The 4371-nt window shown below is 31.3% G+C and overlaps 1 long non-coding RNA gene across 1 annotated transcript; it reads left to right on the top strand.

Moving 5' to 3' along the window:
• Positions 1 to 3122: 3122 nt before the first annotated feature.
• Positions 3123 to 3700, top strand: LOC141705031 (uncharacterized). Its single transcript, XR_012568204.1, has 3 exons — positions 3123 to 3207; positions 3411 to 3503; positions 3602 to 3700. It is a non-coding gene; the product is annotated as an uncharacterized LOC141705031 (long non-coding RNA).
• Positions 3701 to 4371: the final 671 nt, after the last annotated feature.

Here is a 4371-nt window from a genome sequence, read left to right on the forward strand (position 1 = left end):
CCCTACGGGTTCACGCAATAGCCTGCAAACCACGTGAACCAAGCTAAACCGCATTTAGGGACAGACTCTAACTCAGGAGGCATAATCATAAATTCTCCTCCCCTAGTGATCCTTATATCGTAACCGTAACCCCTTATAAGTCACCTTATCAGTCGACCCTACTTATAAGTTGAATTTACGACTTATAAGCTGATAAGTTGAATGTTAGTAACGACGTACTTTGTTCTGAATATATTTTGATTTTTTCTTCTTCATCAACTTTATTTTATAAATTTATGTTTCAAGATGTCAATCTAATCAAAATTCATTAATTTTAATTAGATGTTGAATTGTTGAATTATAATTTTAGTGAAAATAAATGTAAAACTATTTTATTGAAAGTTGAAAAAGACTTTCATTCATAAGAAAAAAGAATTACTATCGTTGGGATCTGATTCTACTGCAGAATCAGATCCCAACGATAGTAATTCTTTTTTCTTATGAATGAAAGTCTTTTTCAGCTTTCAATAAAATAGCTTTATATTTATTTTCACTAAAATCATAATGCAACAATTCAACATCTAATTAAAATTAATGAATTTTGATTAGATTGACATCTTGAAACATAACTTACTTATCAACTTATAAGTCGTAAATTCAACTTATATTTATTAAATATTAAAATTAAGGACATACGGTTTTAGTTTCAGTTTTGGCCAAAAAATGTCCCAAACCAAACCGTGCTCCACCCTAGTTACAACTCCATCTTTAATTATTTTAAAATTTTACAAAGAGAAACTTAATATCCTTAATTAATAGTTGTTTAATAAATTTTTATTCACAAACGTCTCTGTCCGCGTAATCTACGTTTGTTTATAGTAATATTCTTAATTATTATTATTATTTGTTTATAGTGATATAATCGAAGTCTTCGAATCAGATTATCGAACTTTTAAGGTACCAAAAATTTAACTTTTATGGATTACGTCAAATGTTTTATCAACATATGTGCACTCGCAAACATCGGACATTTAAAAATTAAAAGTTTTACAATAGATTATTCTTATTTTTGTTTTAGATTATAGACAACGGTTTAGGACAAAAAATTCTTGTTGGAAAATATATGAGACAACGGTGTGTGTAAGAAACCGTTACACAACTACTATTTAAATAATATAGCATACGATAACGGTATCCTGTAAGAACCGTTATGTGATAGTTGATCTTACAACAGTTACTATATCTCCAAATATATGGATAATTTATATATATTTTAATTTTTGATTTTTAGGTTTTAAAAAAATTAAATAATAACAGATTTTGTTGATCATTGGATTAAACCAGATCTGTATCTAAGCCGTTGGTTTGAAGTGAATATTTTTCATTTTCCCTCTCTTTTAAATTTAATCTCCCCCCTTTATTTTTAGTATCCCCCCGAAATATCCCCCCAAAAACTTTACTCCCCAACCTCCTTCTTCCCCATCAGTTACTCCTCGTCATAACTCCCCAACCCCCTTCTTCCCCATCATCAGTTACTCTTCTTCACAGTGATTTTCTTCACACAATCTTCTTCCTCTTCTTCACCCAATCTTCTTCCTCTTCTTCACACAATCTTCTTCCTCTTCTTCCATTCGATTATACTGGTATGTTTCTAATTCAATTAGAGACCATAAAGCCCTCATCTATATTTGGGGGTTTTTGATTTTTACATGTTTTTAATAAGTTTCTAAAATGTTATTCAATTTATTTGGGGTTTTTTGATTTATTTTAGAACTATAAAACCCTCTTCAATTTATGTTGGGGTTTTTTATTTTTAACTCAATATTTTATGAGATTTAAATGTTGCATGCTCTGTTTGATGGTATTGTGGAGTGTCTTTGCTTTGCGGAATGTTGCATGCAATGTTTGATGGTATTGTGGAGTGTCTTTGGTTTGTTTTATTATGTAAATTTTGCATGCAATTGTGGAGTGTTGAGTGTTGATGATGAAACCCCTGGTTTTAAACTGTAATTATCTAATGATGAAACCCCCGGTTCTTGCTATTCTCTTGTTTTTTGTTCCAAATGGATATTAACAGGGTGCTAATTTCTGTTTGAAATCTTGTAACTGTGCTAATTTCTTGTTTTTTGTTTCATGTTTCTATTGATTTTTGAGATGAAATTACTGGTTTGTTTGTTATAACTCTGCAGTCGATTAGTTAGTTGAATGTGCCCTGTGCTACTGTCCTATAATAAATGGATAATTTATCTTTATTCACATGCCGTAAGTTGTACGATTATAAGCTAGATTTTATTGGTGGTTGAATGTTTGTTTGTGTACATCTCTGGTTAGTTTAGGCACTCAAAGTGTGTCATTTTAAGTAAAATTTATAATACGCTTTTAAGTGGGAAAGTTAAGATATCTCAGATGGTTATTCTTTTGTTGTTTTTAGGTTCTTTTACCTGTAATGTCTTTGAGTTTTATTGAGTTTACTGTCATGTTAATGTTGTACTTATTCCTTGTTTGTGTACTTCACAGGTTATGGGTACTCCTAAGAAGAAGACCAAGGCAGATAAGGGAAATTTGAAAAAGAAAGCGTCTCACCGGAATGGGTTCAAAAAGACACGATCTTCACCCCATCCAAGGACAATGAGTGTGCTAAGGGCTTTAAGAAAGAAAAAGTCCACGAATAGCGAGACCTCCACTCCATTGAGTTCTCCCCCAAAAACTGTGAAGAAGGCCATTTCTGAAAACTTACAAAAGAAAATATCAAAGAAAAGAAAACGAGAAAAAGTTGTTACCAAACCGGACAATACTCAAGGACTAAAACTATTGAAGCGAGGCTGTGTAACGATGCACCGAATTGTGAAACGCAAGATCTGAGGGATCAAACTTACTGTGTCTTTTAATGTAAAAGGAGAGCCATATGGTGAAGAAGGTAAAGAGATGCAATCATATATTGGAGTTTTGGCAAGAACCAAAATCCCGATCTGGCATGATTCTTGGAAATGTGTTCCTAAAGAGACAAAGACAAAAATTTGGGACTGTGTGCAGGTAAAATGAATATAAATAACTTCCATCATTTTAACTTTTATTTTTATTATTTGTTCTTCATTAACTAGCACCTTTTAACTTTAAATTTGTTGGTATATGTCCGTAGATGGCTTATGTTGTACCTGAGTCTGCAAAAAAGTTGGTATTCAGATCGGCCGGGGCAAAATGGAGGGAATTTAAATGTCGGCTGACCAAGTACTACATTCTTCCTTATCTGGATCAACCTCAATTTTTTGCACATCCTCCTGCAGATTTTACTTTTATAGAAAAATCACACTGGGACATATTTGTTGCTGACCGCACGTCGCCTGAGTTTCTGGTATATTTCTACTTAGCTTTATTCATTTTAATATTTACTTAGTTATGATCTTCTAACCTTATTGCTGCTTTTTATGAAGAAAATTCATAAAGAACAACAAGAAAGAAGGAAGCTGAGTAAATATCCACATCGAATGTCTCGAAAAGGTTATGCTAATCTCGAGAATGAATGGGTTAGTGAAATGAAATAACAAGCACATTTTTTTCTTCATATTAATTTTACAAGCATGTTTATGTTATTACTAAGGTGATCCTTTACATGTAAATGTAGACTGAATCTCATCCAGATGCAGAGGAAGTAGATCGGTCGGACACTTGGATCCTAGCAAGGATGGACGAAGATGGTAATTTTTTAAATGATGAAGTTGCAGAAAAAGCTAAGGAAATTGTAAGTTATTAATATAATTTTCCATTCTATTTGATGCACATATTTGTGTATTTTTTAATAAGGAACTGAAGTTTCAAAAGTTAAATTTTAATAAATTATATACACATGAAGCCTTTCTATAGTTTATCTTTTTCTATTACAATGTATAATTCGAATTAGTGGTCTCTAGTTTAACTTAGGATTTGTTTGTATGCCTTTAGTGCTAGTAGCATGTTGATTGTATCATATTTAATATTAGTAGTTAATTATATATTTTAATAATCCCCTGTTCACTAAGAGAGTCAAATACACATGTTTATATTGAAAATTGGTTCATAATATTAAATGTCTAGATTTTGTATTCTGTGTTGGTTAATATTTTATTTTAATATTTTTTTATCCTTGGATTAGTTTGTCAATGAATGTACTTACTAGGTCCCATGTACCACCAAGTAAACTAAGTCGTCTCTTGTGCTTGCAATTGAATCTATTAAATTAAATATATTAAAGGATGAATGTGCTTATAACTAGTAAAAACAAATTGGTGTTAGTTGTGTAATATTTTAATTAAAGGATGAATGTGCTTAAAGGATGTATGTGCTTATGGTGAAAAATGTTACTGAATTTTTGTAGAAAAAGATGAAGGAGGAGGTTAAGGAAGGAAAGCTTAAAGT

Source organism: Apium graveolens, unplaced genomic scaffold (assembly GCF_009905375.1).
Source record: "Apium graveolens cultivar Ventura unplaced genomic scaffold, ASM990537v1 ctg8467, whole genome shotgun sequence".
Classification (NCBI taxonomy): domain Eukaryota; kingdom Viridiplantae; phylum Streptophyta; class Magnoliopsida; order Apiales; family Apiaceae; genus Apium; species Apium graveolens.